Source organism: Macaca thibetana, chromosome 10 (assembly GCF_024542745.1).
Source record: "Macaca thibetana thibetana isolate TM-01 chromosome 10, ASM2454274v1, whole genome shotgun sequence".
In the NCBI taxonomy this organism is placed as follows: Eukaryota; Metazoa; Chordata; class Mammalia; order Primates; family Cercopithecidae; genus Macaca; species Macaca thibetana.
The window spans coordinates 24,219,130-24,235,827 of record NC_065587.1 but is presented as its reverse complement, the minus strand read 5'-3'; the positions used below and the strand labels follow the sequence as shown (position 1 = coordinate 24,235,827).

The 16,698-nt window shown below is 48.2% G+C and overlaps 1 long non-coding RNA gene across 2 annotated transcripts in view; it reads left to right on the top strand.

The window, feature by feature from the left end:
* Positions 1-16,698, top strand: part of LOC126929555 (uncharacterized) — a 63,992-nt gene that overhangs the window by 20,506 nt on the left and 26,788 nt on the right. The gene's annotated exons all lie outside the window — the stretch shown is intronic.

The following is a 16,698-nucleotide window of genomic DNA, read 5'->3' as shown; positions in this document are numbered from 1 at the left end:
CAGAGCTGAGACAGGGCTTGATGCCCTGCAAGTGTTCCCTGAAACCTCATTCTGTGTTATCACCAGATGATGGCATTGGGGGCCAGAGGTGCACTGTTGGAAAGGAGGTCAGGGGGAGGTGAGGTGAGGGTGGGGGCAGTAAGGGATGGCTTTCTGGAAGAATCGAAACTTGAGGAGAGCCTTGAAGGATAGGGAATAGTCAATCAATTAGGAGAAAATAGCGATGGTGGTGCAGGGCATTTTGGAGTGGCTCCTCCAAGGTTCACTGGACTGGTTCGGTAGGAGATGAGGATATTGATAGGATATTGGGGCGGGGCAGGGTGGACACTCCAGAGGAGGTTACAGACTGAGCTAAGAAGTGGAGGCTGGTCTGTGCAGCAGTGTTCAAGGCATGGTAAGAAGCGTTGGGAATCTCCCATGGTTGGCAGAACTTGTGAGCCCCCCTGCCCTCAAAAGACTACAAGACCCCTAACAAGAAGAGAGCTTCCTCCCAGTCCTCCTTTCTCTTCCTCCTCTCCCTCCCTCTATTCACCCAGCAGCTGTTTACTGAGTCCTTCTTGTACAGTGGGCACTGCCCTAGCCTCTGGGATGCCTGGTTGCTGGCCTTTCTCTTACCGTTGCACCTATTTGTTCTCTCCTGGGTACCTACCTTTGCACTGGCTGTTCCCGTCACCTGGAATGTATGTCCCTCTGCTTTTCACATGGCGGACTTTTTGGTGGCTCTCAGCTGAACATCATTTGTGCATAGAGGCCTCCCCTGACCACCCTGTCCACAGCACTGTATCACTGCAGTTCTCAACATTTTGACTTCAGGCTCCTTTACATTCTTGCCATATGACACACAGTGCTAGCTGATCGCCTACCTATCTTTGGGAACTTGGGTGCATTTTCAGCCTTTTTCTCAGAGAAGTGTTCTGGGCAGCCAGGGCCAGTTGCAGGTGTTTTTTAAAAAGGCATTGTGGATACTGACCACTCGCAAGCCTCAACTGGCCCTTGTTTCATTCATTCAGCAAATTTTTTGTTTGTTTGTTTTTTTGAGATGGAGTCTGACTCTGTCGCCCAGGCTGGAGTGCAGTGGCGCCATCTCAGCTCACTGCAAGCTCCGCATCCTGGGTTCACGCCATTCTCCTGCCTCAGGCTCCTGAGTAGCTGGGACTACAGGCGCCCGCCACCACTACTGGCTAATTTTTTTTATTTTTAGTAGAGACGGGGTTTCACCGTGTTAGCCAGGATGGTCTCGATCTCCTGACTTCGTGATCCGCCCGCCTCGGCCTCCCAAAGTGCTGGGATTACAGGCGAGCCACCGCGCCCGGCCTCAAAATGTTGTTGAGTCCTACTGTGTGCCAAATACAATGCTGGGTGCCCAGGGCACAGCAGACAGGCATCACCCCTGCAGAGTGCACAGCCCAGGAGAGGCAGTGAGTGAAAACTAGATTTGGATGGGGGACAGGAACAGGAGAAGGAAACTATTGTAGGGAGACTCTGCCATGTTGTAAATTAAAACAGAGACGTTTTAAAAAGACTTGTTTATTAATTCATGGAAAAATCACAATAACAATAATAAACCCATTGCATATTAACAAAAATAACACATGCTTTATTACGAATAACCGTATTTTCCAAAACAAAATAAATTTAGTGAGAAGACAGCATTATTTTACTTTCTTTGGGTAAATCTCTTTAATGTCTGGCTTAATAGAAGACAGATTGTGTTGCATTCTGATATCTGCTTCTGCATTCAGTCTGTTGCATATCAATGTCGTGTAGCTCCAGGAAGGGAGTCCAGTCGGCTTTGTAGGTGCTCCGTGGCCCAAGCTGTAGTTCATAAGAGTGACCAGGAGATGGCGGTGTTGCACCAAACCCCCGCTGCTTATTCTTCGAAACTCAGTTCCTCTCAGGGCATTTGGGGCTGGATGCTCTACGGGATACTCTGGAAATCACAGAGTTTTAGGGCATTGAGTAGGACTTGGCATGGGTGGGACAAGGATAGGGACTGGAGAGAATGCAACTGAGGACAGAAACTCTGGAAAAGCACCCTTCATTTTTGCCGAGGGCTCCTTTTCTTCTTTTCTTTCCCTCCCTCCCTCCTCCTTTCCTGCTTTTCTTTTCTTTCCTTTTTTTTTTTTTTTTTTCTCGGAGTCTCACTCTGTCGCCAGGCTAGAGTGCAGTGGCGCGATCTTGGCTTACTGCAGCTTCTGCCTCCTGGGTTCAAGCGATTCTCTTGCCTCAGCCTCCTGAGTAGCAGGGGTTACAGGCACCTGCCACCGCACCTGGCTATATATTTTTAGTAGAGACGGGGTTTCACCATCTTGGTCAGGATGGTCTTGAACTCCTGACCTTGTGATCCACCCACCTAGGCCTCCCAAAGTGCTGGGAGTGAGCCACCATGCCCTACCGAGGGCTCATTTTCTTAACAGAGGCCAAACCAAGTGACTTCCCCTCTCTAAGCCTCAGCTTACTCCTCCACAAAATGGGCACATTACGACTTTGGCTTCCATTCCACCCTGCCACTCTCGGCAAGGGTCACTATTTTGATAACACTGGCATTTTCAGCAATGCAGGATCCCCCAGCCATCTCCCCCTGAGGCCTAGAGTATTCCAAGAACTCGCTGATGCTGTGAGCTCTTCCTGCAGGCAAAACCGTTCCTTCTTTTTCCACCTCCAAACACACCTTCATTCACCGGGATTGACTTAATGTGGCTGGTACTGTTTTCTGCGTGCTTGCTTCATGCAGGCTCTGTGCTGAATGGTTTGGACACATTGATGCGTGAAGTGCTCAGAAATAGTTTGCGAGTTTCATTACCACCCTCGCTTTATAGGAGGAGACACTGAAGCTAAGAGGGGTGAAGAAACTCACCCAAAGACACACTGTTGGAGGATGGACAAACCTGGATTCGAGGTGGTCCCCACACCCATGGGGCTGCATCACCCCAAAATGCTGACTCCATCTTGTCGGATCAAACCCAGTTACTCTCTTTCTGTGCTGGTTTCTCTCTCCTGTCACTCCTTCTCCCTACAGGGTGTTCATTGCCCTTGGGGATCGGAGCACAGTTTGTGATTTCGTATTTATTTGCTCATTTATTGCTCCCCTGACTGTGAGCACCACAAGGGCAGGGGCGATGCCTGCCTGCTTCACAGCTGTACCCTGGGTACCCAGTACTGCACTTGGCACAAAGTCGGGAGTCTACAACATTTTATTGAATGAATGAAACAAGAGCCAGTTGGGCTTTTCTAGTGGGTGGTGTCCAGGCAAATTGGAGAGTAGCCAGATCCACTCCTCACTGGTTATGTGACTTAGGGCTGATGACTTCCCCTGTTTGAGCCTCAGTTTCTCCATCTGTAAAATGGGAATAACTGTGTCCCCTTCTTTTTCTTTTTTTCTTTTTTGAGATGGAGTTTCACTCTATTGTCCAGGCTGGAGTGCAATGGCATGATCTTGGCTTACCACAACCTCCGTCTCCTGGTTTCAAGCAATTCTCCTGCCTCAGCCTCCTGAGTAGCTGGGATTACAGGCGTGTGCCACCATGCCCAGCTAATTTTGTATTTTTAGTAGAGATAGGGTTTCTCCATGTTGGTCAGGCTGGTCTTGAACTCCCAATCTCAGGTGATCCCCCCACCTCGTCCTCCCAAAGTGCTGGGATTACAGGTGTGAGCCACCACGCCTGGCCCAACTGTGTCCCTTTCAATGAAGCTACCAGGATTTGACAAGAGAGCATATGCAAAGTGTCCACATGTAATGGGCTCTCAATTCCTATTTCACGTGTTGAAGGTTTCTCTTGGCCTTGGGCGGGTATGACCACCAACAGGGTCGGGGGAAGGCAGAGTGGCCTGAAGGTTAGACGGGGGAGCAACCGGACCAAGTCATGGAACAAGCTGGCCAGCAGCTCTGGCCTCTTTATACTCTGAGCCTGCCTGGGGTGAGCACCCAAGAAGCCACAGTCATAGTGGCCCAGTCCCTACAGTCATCTCTTGCCTGGCCCATGGCCTATACACAGATCCTCCCCTGCAAAGCACCCACAACAGGGGCAGAGCCATGTAGCCAGGGGGACGGAGACCCCTGTGGGGAGCTGGTGCTGTTCTGCCTGAAACACTAGCGGTTTCCTAATCTTTACTCAAGAGGCCTCTCCTGTGTGAAGGAGGCTTCCTCTCAGAGGAAAGCTCTGGAATGTAAGGAATGTGCCAGAGCCTCCAGCCCAGGCCCCAGGAAAGAGAACGTCTTGGAGGCACAGGGCTGAGGGGGCATTTTCCCAGCCATCTCAGGGACGCCAGGCCACCTGGGAGCTCATACCAGACATCACCTTCTGGCACTGGGGTCAGGCCTCAACCGCCTTGACGCGTTCCCAGGTTCTCAGGCTGGAGTGATGGAGGCTCCGTGGACTCTCACGGTCTTTGATTTCAGCCTCTCGCCCAGCACCTGTACCCTTGGATCCAGGACCAGACCCTGTGCCGGGCACTGAAGTACAGAGAAAAATGAAGCTGGCTCTTGTTTGAGCTAACTGGAGGTGGTACAGATCTAGTGTCAAGTCTGGACTCCCATACTGTGTCACCTTGGACTAGTCACGTCAGTTGTCTGAGCCTCTGTATCACCCCTTTCGCAAGGGTGAAAGATCCCCATGTTCCCAGTGCCATAAACAGAAATTATTATTGTTACAAAAATGGCTAACAATATCTCCCATCCCACACACGCCTCTTATAATGTGACTTTGACTGTTCTCCCCTTGAATCTGGGTGGGTTTGTGACTTTGGTGGAAGCGATGCTAAGTGACTTCCAAAGTGACTAAGTGACTTCCAAAGCTAGCTCATAAAATGAGAGAGGAGAGTACTCACTCTTGGAACCCATCCGCCATGGTGTGAGGAAACCCAAGCAGCTTGAAGAGGCTCACATGGAGAGGAACCAAGACTCTCACCCATGGCCTTGGCTGAGCTCCTGGCAATCCTATGGGGGAATCATTTTGAAGGTGGATCATCCAGCTCTAGTTGAGTCACTGCAGTGGATACTGCATGGAGCAGAGACAAACTGTCCGTACCAAGCCATGCTCCATTTGCAGGTTCCTGAGCAAAATGATGGCAGTTTTAAGCCTCTAGGTCTTGGAGAGGTTCATTATGCAGCAATAAACAAGGATACAGTTCCTTTGAAGAAACAACTTTGCTTCTGTCTCAGCTGAACTCAGGATCTTTTTTCCCCAAATCCTAGTCCCTTCCAGCATTTTCCATCTCAGGAAAGAGCCCCACTCTCTCTGGTTGCTTGAAAAAGAAACCTGACCGTCATCTTTCTTTCCTTCCTCAATCTGTGTCACAGCCATCGTCCAAGTCCTGTCATCTTACCTCCTAAATCTCTCTCTCTTTCTTTCTTTTTTTACTTTTGAGACGGGAGTTTCACTCTGTCGCCCAGGCACTCACCGTTGGAGTGCGGTGGCGCCATCTTGGCTCACTGCAATCTCCGCCCCCCAGGTTCAACCGATTCTCCTGCCTCCCACCACCGTGCCTGGCTAATTTTTGTGTTTTTAGTAGAGACAGGGTTTCACCATGTTGGCCGGGCTTGTCTCGAACTCCTGACCTCAAGTGATCTGCCTGCCTCAGCCTCCTAAAGTGCTGAGATTACAGGCGTGAGCCACCACGTCTGGCCCTAAATATCTCTTCTCACTTTATTCTATCCCCCTGACGTTGCCCTAGTCCAAACCACCAGCCCTCTGTTCTGGACAGCTGTGGCAACTTTCTCACTAGCCTCGCAGTTTCATAGGGAGAACGGGAATCTTGATATACGAATGATGTACAGAATAAGATAAATCATCGGGGTTCAGTTTCATCTACCTCCAGTGCTGTGTCTCTGAGCCTTTCATTTGTCTTTCCCTGGACTGTTCCCTGTTTTCCCCACATGAGGCCAGGAGAAGACCCCTGTGGTCACTACATCCTGTCTATGCATAACACCCTCCTTGACTAAGCCTGAGTGAGTTTGCTCACTGCTTTGGTCTCTGGGCAAGTGGTCCTGTTTGTTAATTATTTTCCCCCATCTAGACTTTAGATTTGGATTCAGTAGTAGATCAGATATGCATAGGCCACTGTCCATGTGCCAGGCACTGTGCTAGGCACCTAGAATAGTGAGAAGAAACTAAATATCTCTTCTCATGGAATTCTCAGTCCAGTGGGGGAGACAGACATTCAACATGGAAACAAGAACATTAAATCCTTTCTGCCACTGTTTATTGCTATGAAAAGAAGTACGGCGGGACAGTGGGACAGGGTGGCCCGGGTGGAGTGGAGGATGGGCAAGATCAGGTGGTGGTCAAGGAGGGCCTCTCAGAGGAGGTGGCATTTGAACTGTTAAGATGGAGTCAGCCATGTGACATTAGGAGAAAGTGTCAGCAGGGGGAACAGCAGGGGCAAAGGCACTGAGGTGGGGATGAGCTTGCCATGCTGAAGGGACAGAGGTGAGGCCAGAGCACAAGAGGCTGGTGGGATGTAATGTTGAAGGGGCAAGCCGGGGTTGGATAATCCCGAGCCGCAATAAGGAATCTGTTTTGACTCTAAGCATATTTGGAAGCCATCGGAGGGTTTTGTACTGCAGAGTGACACCTCTGATTTATGCTGTAAACACTGGCTTCCAGCTGCTGGGTGCAGAATAGATTGGAGAGGGACGGGGGAGCAGGAAGCCTGGGGCAGAGGCTGTGGAGGAGTCCAGGTGAGAAATGCATTTATCAAAGACACCATCCACACAGGTGGTGTGGGGCTGAGGCTCCTCTGTCTCCACTGTGGCCCTGCTACCCTGTGCCCATGACTTCCGGACACTTCTGTCTGTTATTCTTTAAAAGGCAGTCCTTCCTTAATTCTGAAGTGAGGATCTACCTTCACAGACTCACTTCAGCATCCTGAAAGTCTTTCAGAAGCCCAGCCTGACTGCCTGAGTGAGGCCTTCCCAGCACTGTGTTAAAAACTGGGATTGAACCATTGGTTCAGACCCTCCAATCCTAACTGTGCCCTAGCTCCCCCACAACTCCATCCTTTTCAGAAGGGCTGTCCCCACAAATAAGGTGGCAGCAACACCGTAGTGTGTTGACATTGGACTTGTGTTCTTCCCTAGATGTACCAGGGCTGAATGACCTATGGCAAGTCATTTTACCCGGTTTTCCCATCTCTGCCACCTTCACCACCTCTCCATATTGGTTCAACAAATGATGGCTCTCACCTGTCATCTCAGCACTTTGGGAGGTTGAGGTGGGAGGATCGCTTGAGGACAGGAGTTCAAGACCGGCCTGGGCAACACAGTGAGACCCTGTCTCTACAAAATAAAAAAATTAGCTAGGCATAGTGATGCACACCTGTGATCCCAGTTACTCAGGAGGCTGAGGCAGGAAGATCGCTTGAGCCCAGGAGTTCGAGGCTGCAGTGAGCTATGATCATGCTACTGATTCCAACCCGGGTGAGTGAGTGAGACCCTGTCTCTTTAAAAAAAAATAACCAGTAAAGGGTTTGTGCATGGTGAAGTGCCACTTGGAATTGAGAAAGCAGCCAGGTTGCTAGTACCTTGAAAGAGAGTAGACAGACACCCCTTCTCTCCCTGGTGGGGCAGAGAACACTGCTGTGCACACCATTAGTGCTCATTAAAAGTATCCTTCTATGAGGGCAAACTGTTCTTCCAGTTCACCTTGGATATTCCTGCTCAGCTTGAACCTCACCTGCTTATGAAGACTTCCAGGTTCAGCAGACCTCACTTTCCTTGTGTCTGGCTGGACTCTGGATAAGCTTCAATCCAAACACCCAAGACACTGATTTGTAATTTTCTTTGTGTGGATCTTTCTTCCCGATCAGGCCAATGTGTCTCGAAATGAGGCCCCTCCAACCACATCACAGTTTTCAAGGTGGAACAGGTTAAAACTACAGACTCCTCTGAATCAGAATCTCAGTGTGGGCCCAGGAATCTGTGTCTTTGTTTGTTTGTTTTTGAGACAGGATCTCACTCTGTCATCCAGACTGGAGTGCAGTGGCACAATCATAGCTCACTGTAACCTTGAACTCCTGGGCACAAGGGATCTTCCTGCCTCAGCCTCTGAATAGCAGGTACTATAAGCACAGGCCAGCATTTCTGGCTATTTTTATTTTTTGTAGAGATGGGATCTTGCTATGTTGCCCAGGCTGGTCTTAAGCTCCTGTTCTCAAGCCATCCTCCTGCCTTGGCCTCGCAAAGTGCTGGGATTACAGGCATGACCATGATGTCTGGCTGAATCTGTGTTTCCTCTGGCAAGTGATTCTTGGACTCACAGATATTTCAGAACCACTGCATTCCAGAGTGAGGTCCTAAGCAGAGGGACTGCATCGGATAGAGCACCATATACCATGGTCCCCTGTGCAAATCTTACACTCAATAAATGTGTGTTGCTTGAATGAATGAGGTTTTAGGCAGGGATGTGGGGAGAGTCACTTTATTCCTCCTAGAATCCCCCACACTCGCTGATGGTCCCCATGTTGGACGTGAGGTCTCACTATATTTTTCTGCCACTGGGAAACTTCTCCGGTAAGAATTCCCCTATGCCCCACTGTATAATCTTCTCATTAATACACAGTATTGTAAAAGTGATCTATAATTAGATGCTAACCGAGTTTGCCGTAAAATTGGGTGGGCGAGGTCAGCGAGGTAAGCTGGGAGCCAGCTGATTGTTATGATCAATCAATAACCTATTTATTTCCCAACATTTCTATTAACCTCTGCCAGCCAATCACAGTTTCAATTTGAAAGGCTGGGGTCTGCTTTGCTGACTGGAGAAGTCTGATTGAAAGCGGGCCCCTGACACGACCCCAAGGGCGAAATCCAATTAAAATCATTTTCACTGGTAGATTAATATTTTTAGCATGTTCTACATCCTGGGATTCATCATTCCTGGCAATAACTAATGTCTTGTGACACGAGCAGGTGGATTGGCACTGCCATCAATAATAATTGTGATTAATTAGCTCATCAGGTCCTAGGATGGCTTTGGGGTGGCAGTTGGTGCAGCTTCTGGCAACTTCTTCCATCAAACCCTGGTTATGTGGATGTCTCTGGGTCATACCCATGTAACAGCCTTTTCTGAGTAGGAATGGTGTTTATCTGTCTCTGAGTCTGAAACTCTCTTGGAACTACGAGTTCCTTGAGGGCAGGTATTATTTCTCATTGCTTTCAGCAAGTCACTTATTATTTGGCACACCCAGCTCCCCGTTTCTGAAGACTGTCCTTTACTTTCTCCAACCACATAGCTACAGTAGAAGCCAGCATATTTGTGTAACATGGCCCCATTCCTGGCTGCGGTTGATTAAACTAGCGGTAGAGCCCATCTTAAGCCAAGCCAACGGCTCCGTTCTTGGATGTTGTTGATTGGACCGGGGTAAGGCCCAGCCCAAGCTGGGGCAATGAAAGCATCATGGCACCACTTGTGGACACTGTTGATTGGACAAGGGCTAGAGCCAATCTTAAGCCACACCAGTGAAAACCTTATGGCTCCACCTCTGGATGTGGTTGATTGGATTCGGAGAAGGGCCCAACCCAAACTGGGCCAATGAAAGCCTCAGGGCCCCACCTGTGGACACTGTTGATTGGACAAGGGGTAGAGCCCATCTTAAGCCAAGCCAGTGAAAGCCTCTGGGCTCTACCCCGGATGTTGTTGATTGGACTAGGAGTAGGGCCCAACCCAAGTTGGGCCAATATAGATCTTCCTTAGGAATATGGAATTAGGTTTAAGGGAAAGGATCCTACTGGCCAGCTTGAGTATTTAGGGGACTTGATGGCCATTGTTTATACTGTAAACAGGGAACTAGTTATGAATGAAAGTGGTGCTGAGAGAGGAGAAAGGATGAGGGACACAGAAAGTACATCTTAGATTTCCTGGTGCATCTCAGTTCCTGTTTCCAGGCCCCTCCTGAAACCTGACTGCATTCTAGCTCCCTGGCTCTCTGAGTTATCTCTGCATTTTTATAATAATTTTTCTTGGCCGGGCGCGGTGGCTCAAGCCTGTAATCCCAGCACTTTGGGAGGCCGAGACGGGCGGATCACGAGGCCAGGAGATCGAGACCATCCTGGCTAACACGGTGAAACCCCGTCTCTACTAAAAAATACAAAAAACTAGCCGGGCGCGGTGGCAGGCGCCTGGCTCTCTGAGGGAGGCAGAGCTTATCTCTGCATTTTTCCGGCCACTAATAAAAAAAAAAAAAAAAAAAAAAAAAAAAAATAATAATTTTTCTTCCCCCCAACTCCCATGCTTGGGTTAATCTGAATGAGTCTGTTACTTTCAACCAAAAACATACCAATGAATTTAGAAACCAAGAGATGTCTAATGTCACACTGCAGGCCAATGAAAAACTATCCACTTTCTGCTGACTCTCAGATGCAAAACCTTTTGGGGGAAGAAAGAAACAAGGAAAAAAAAATAACTCACATTTATTGAAGGCCTACTGTGTGTTAGGTGCTTTGCAATGTCATGTATTTAATGTTTACCAGGCTGGGAGGTAGATTTTATTTTATTAGTTTACAGATGAGGAAACCGAGGCTCAGATAGGTTGGATAACTTGTCCAGAGAAGAATTGGGGATTGTATTTAATTATTTTGGCAAATTCCGTGATTGCTGAGCACCCCATGTTGTCTCTTAAAAAGAGGTGTGCTGCTTTGCTATAGATATCAGCATGAGGCTGTTGAAAGATAATGAGGTAGCCAGTGGGGACCGTGGGAAGAAGACAACCATCAGATTGGTGGTCAGCCTCTTGAAGTCCTGTAGAGAACAGACAGAACCAAGAGTTGAGTCTTGACCAAGTCTCCCCTACCTTTAAAGACCATCTCCTTCTAGAACCCACTCATTGCTTTCGGATTGCTTCAGGACTCCCGGGACCCACCCAGACAGCCCCAGCTCCAGCTTCTCCATTAGTGGGTTCTCTGTAGCCATTCCATCCTTCGGAAAACCCAGGGCAAAACCAGATCTTCCAACAGAGGCTCTGCAATGGAGAAATCCCAGTGGACCAAGGTGCATGATCTGCTTTGAAGCGCTCAGGGATATTTGTCTTCTCACACTGGGCTAATGGTGGGGAAAGATGCACCAGGCTCCCCTTAATGTACACATCTGGATTGAACTGAGATTCCCCCAGCAGATTTTCCAGTGAGGAGTGGATTGCAACAGGGAAATAAATATACTTATTTATATGCATGCTGAAGAGTTTCAGCAGATACCAACAGGTATATTCAGGAGTCAGGAAACCTTGGGAAATTCCTATAGTCCCAAATTCTAATCTCTAGGTCAAGTTAGCTGACCATCAAAAATCAGCCTGAGGGGTCTTATTTATTTATTTTTTTTGAGATGGAGTCTTGCTCTGTTGTCCAGGCTGGAGTGCAGTGGCACGATCTTGGCTCACTGCAAGCTCTGCCTCCTGGGTTCACACCATTCTCCTGCCTCAGCCTCCAGAGTAGCTGGGACTACAGGCGCCCGCCACCTCTCCCGGCTAATTTTTTGTATTTTTAGTAGAGATGGGGTTTCACCGTGTTAGCCTGGATGGTCTCGATCTCCTGACCTCGTGATCCGCCAGCCTCAGCCTCCCAAAGTGCTGGGATTACAGGCGTGAGCCACCGCGCCCGGCCGGGAGGTCTTTTAACACTGTAGCTTCCTGAGCCTGACTTCTGGGGATTCTGATTCCTGTGGCATATTAGTCCTTTTGAGCAACTTCAGACAGAATCCTGACAACCAGCCGGATTAGAGATTCACAAGGCACATTATCACGTTAAAGGCACTAAAAGGTCCTGCAACAAAGACACCCATGACATTTCATTGAACCTGTTTATCAAAATTAAACAAACACAGGTCCCTCTTTCTCTATTTTTTGGTATAATACCTGTTTTTACAAGGTCTACTGCCCAGAGAGCGTACCAACTTTTTCCCTTAATAATTATACACTAGTGTCATGAATCTAGTAATTTTTTTCATGCCCTTCCGACCATTTTATAGCATTGGGCTCTTCTCTCCCTGAAGACAAGAATAGTATCTGTGTTATTTGCAACATCCCCCACATAGAGTCTGAGTAAATGAGTGAGTCTCTTAAAATCGTCTTTGAACAGGGGACGTGGTCCTCTGCCCACCAATAGGGACATTGATAACAGGGTAGGAGAGAGATTTAAAGCAGCTGGTCATAGTAGGAAAACCTGCAGAGCCACCTTTGGTTGACAGTTGTGGATGTTGAGTGCCAGCAGTCCAGCTGCTTCTCCTCTGAGCCGTTTCTCCACTGCTCTGAGATCTGCCTCTTAACAAACTTGGTCCCCGGGTACAAGCCCTCCTGAGACATTTGGTTAAGAAGAGGAGTTTCCTATTTCTCTGCTTCGCCTCCTTTCAGCCACCAGGGGATTGAAGGGAGCAGTGCTGAGGCCATTTAAATGGGCTTCTCCGCAGAACGAACGAGCCCTTGTGTTGGAAATTGGGTTAAATTCAGCATGCATAACCATTCACAATGGCTCTTTACACCCCAGGAGCACTAAGATCCCACTAATCTTCAGTCAAAACAATTAGAGCATGAAGGGTGGTGTATTCATCCCAAAGGCACTGGGCATCTGGGAGTTAGGAAGGGGTGGGACCACCCACATTCGGGGCTTTGACTTTCCAGCCGCAATGACAAGGCCAAAAGACCCGGAGGATTCTTCCGGGTATTGCGGAAAGAGGGTCTGGTCAGAGTAAGTTGCTTCAGTCCATCCCTCTCTTTCTCCACGTGGTGGACTCTTAGCAAGTGCAAGGCACTTTAAATGCACCATGTCATTGCATCCTCACAATGGCTTTGTTACCATCATCTCCTATTACAGCTGAGGAAACCGAGGTGCACAGAGGTTAAATGATGCACTCATCAGAGCCCAGCAGCAAATAGATGGCACAGAGAGAAATCAGCAAATAGATAGAACCAGACAGAAATCAGTCTGGTTCAAGAAGAGTTTAATAAAGGTAGCATTCAAAGAGGTGCTGACAGTGTATTAGTTTTCTATTGCTCCATAAAAAAATAACCACCAACTTAGTGGCTTTAAACAACACCTTCTATTAGGTCATAGTCCTGTGGGTCAGTAGTTCAGGCACAGCGTGGTTTTCTGCTCAGAGTCTCACAAGATTGAAATCCAGGTGTTTCTGGGGCTGGGCTGCCATCTGAGGCTCAAGGTTCTCTTTCAAACTCTCTCAGGTTGTTGGCAGAACTCAGTTTCTTGCGGTTGCAGGACTGAAGACCCCGTTTCCTTGCTGGTTGTTGTCCAGGGATTGCTTTTACCTCCTAGAGACCACCCTCAGTCCACAGGCAAATCACAGCATGGATGTCTGCTCCTTCAAGGCCAGCAAATGGTTGTCTCTCACTTGAAATCTCTCTGACTTCTCAGGGTCACCTGATTAGACCAGGCCTACCCAGGATAATCTTCCTTTTGATTAACTTGAAGTCAACCTAAGACAGTATGAAATGCCATCATATTTGCAAGTTCAGGCCACACTCAAGGGGAGGGGACTATTCAGGGTGTGTTCACCAGGGCACTAGAATCTTGGTGACCAGTTGAGTTTTCTGCCCTCCAAAGACAGGATGTGGGAAGCCATCAGGAATAGTGCAGTTCTCTGGGGATAGCAATGGTGGGACTTGATTACCACCCCTGGTTCTGAATAGATGAGGAGCTGGGAGACACAGAAGGAGAGGGCTGCCCAGTAGAAACTGGGACCTTTGGTTGAAGGACACAGCTAGTCCCTGGTGACTTGGCAAGGAGGGAGATAGAGGAATAAATAAGTTGACCTCAGTTTCCTTCCTCCCTTTCATCTTCTGTGGTTGCTCTCCATTGGCCGATCTTTTTTTTTTTTTTTTTTTTTTTTTTTTTTGAGACGGAGTCTCGCTCTGTCGCCCAGGCTGGAGTGCAGTGGCGCGATCTCGGCTCACTGCAAGCTCCGCCTCCCGGGTTCACGCCATTCTCCTGCCTCAGCCTCCCGAGTAGCTGGGACTACAGGCGCCCACAACCGCGCCCGGCTAATTTTTTGTATTTTTAGTAGAGACAGGGTTTCACCATGGTCTCGATCTCCTGAACTTGTGATCCGCCCGCCTCGGCCTCCCAAAGTGCTGGGATTACAGGCGTGAGCCACCGCGCCCGGCCACATTGGCCGATCTTAACAAGAGGCTGGAGGAAGGGACACAGCCTATTTATGCCGTCAATAGAGACCAACTTCTTAGGGAGTGGGCAGGTTGGAGGAGGATGGAGAGTGGATCAGGAGGGGTAAGTAGATGATATGCTGCACAAGTAACTTCTTAGAGTCACACACCTTGTAGTGTCAGAGTTCAGATTCAAATTCAAGTCTCTTTAAAGTCAGATCATACCATGCACCCTTCTATTTCCTGACAATCCAACAATCCAGTGAGAGACACACTTATGTTTTTATTTCGTAAAGGTTCAGAGAGGTTAGGTAAATAAACCAGAGTCACACAGCTAGCAAGTGGCAAAGCTGGGATCTAATTCAATTCCAAAACTTGACTTCCCACCCTCTCCACCTCCATCCACCCATATATATCCACTGGCCAATCTATTCATTCATCAGACTTTTACTGTGTGTCTTCATCTAGGCACTGTGTTCAGAGCAGAATGAGATTCCATTCTTTTCTTTTCTTTTTTTCTTTTTTTGAGACAGATTCCAGATTCTCCCTCTGTTTCCCAGGCTGGCTGGAGTGGAGTGGCATGATCTCGGCTCACTGCAATCTCTGCCTCCCGAGTTCAAACTATTCTCCTGCCTTAGCCTCCCGAGTAGCTGGGATTACTGGTGCCCACCACCATACCTGGCTAATTTTTATATTTTTAGTAGAGATGAGGTTTCATTATGTTGGCCAGCTGGTCTTGAACTCCTGACATCAGGTAGTTTGCTCACCTCAGCCTCCCAAAGTGCTGAGATTACAGGTGTGAGCCACCACGCCTGGCCAAGATGCCATTCTTATGTCCTCATGTTATTCACAGTCTGATAAGAGAAACAGACCTGTATACCGATTATCGTGCAGTGGAAGGGAACAGGAGCTTTGAGAGAGGAACGTACAGTGCTCATCGGTGGGCATGTGGGAGGGAGATTTCTGCTCAGTTGGGGGAGCCTGGAAATGCAGCATCCTTTTGAGCTGCGTTTTGAAGGATACATAAGATCCCAAGGGCATGGTGCATTTTGGGAAGGCAGCATATCTTTTTAGCCCAGCTGCCTCTCCTTTGCTGGAGCTTCCTCTTTCCAGGGCATGATTTGGAAGGACAGAGTTTTACTGTTATTGAGGACACAGAGTTCTCTAAGGTGCATAGCCCAGGGGATGGAATGGAGCAGGGGATGTATGTATGTGTGGAAAAAATCCACCTTGGTTTGAATTCTTGTCTGGCTATTTCTGAAATATATGACCTTATGGGGACCCTTCCCGATATGGTCATCTCTACAAGAGATTTCATATCCCTACCCAACTGGTTTCATGTTGGCCAGGTGACTTTCAGCCAATGGGATGAAAGTCAGTGGAGACGATATATGTGCCACTTTTTGGCAGACACTGTAAGAACCCTTGTGTGGTCACCTTTTCCCTTCCCTTTTTGTGATGCTATGGGTAATTTTTACTATTTCCCAAGTGTTGTGCCTCACCTTCCCTTTTCACCTTGGCCTCAAGACTATCAGATTTCCATAAGGGGGTTGCTTCTTTAACCTTCATCCTGGAATGAAGGGAGGAGAGGGCAGAGCAGAAACAGAGCTACAAGGGTTTGTCACATTCCAGAGGAATGAATGGTTGCTATCTAAGCCACGGAGACCTTTGAAGGTATCTGTTAGCACTGCGTAATGTAGCCTAAGATGACCAAAAGAGCAAGGCGTGTTGCCTTTCTGTGTGTTAGTTTGCTTATCTGTAGAAGTGCGTTGATAGTTGTAGTTACCTTATGGGGGTCTGGTGAAGATTAGGTGGAACGGCTAAGTAAAAGCGCAGTTTCTAGCCTATAGTGTGTCTACACTTTGTAGATGTCTAAGACTCTTCTTCCAGTCCCTTGTCTCTGCCATAATTATTTCTACCCCAGGGCCTATGCACATCCATGCTGTTCTCTTTGCCGGGGATATTCTGTCTTTCCCTCATTCCCTTCTTTACTCAAAATTCCATATGTAGACCTAGCTCCTCCAGGAGGCCAGCTAAGGATGGGCTTAGAGCCCCAGGAAAGTCAGGTCATGAAAGGGATGAAAACGGTTGCATTTCAACAACCAATATCAGGAAATCTAGAAAAGAGTTCCTTTAATATCAGCATGCACACATATTTCGTGTTTTACGGTTTTGCATTGTTTTAATTTCAGTTTACATAGGGGATTGCAGAGGGGGCTCCCTCATCTTTTCTAAGCTTAAGGCTTCTGAAGATCTTTACCTGCTCGTGTCCACAGACAGCAGGGCCGGGAGAAAGGGATGGGGAGAGTCTCTCCTGCCACTGACCCAGGATGGATAAAAGTACCCCCTTCATAGAAGGAAGAAAATGGGAACAGACGTGCTGCTGACCATCTGAGGTTGCCTGCATGGCAGTTAAGAACATGGACCTTTGGGTGAGGCTACCTGGATTTAATTGTTGGTTCTGCCATTTACCAGCTATATGAGCTTGGGTGTGTCATTCTTTACCATTGAGCCTCACTTTTTACATTCATAAAATGGGAATAAAAATACCAGTTTGTTGGGTCATGGTGAGGACAACTAAGGCAAGTGCCCATAGTGAAG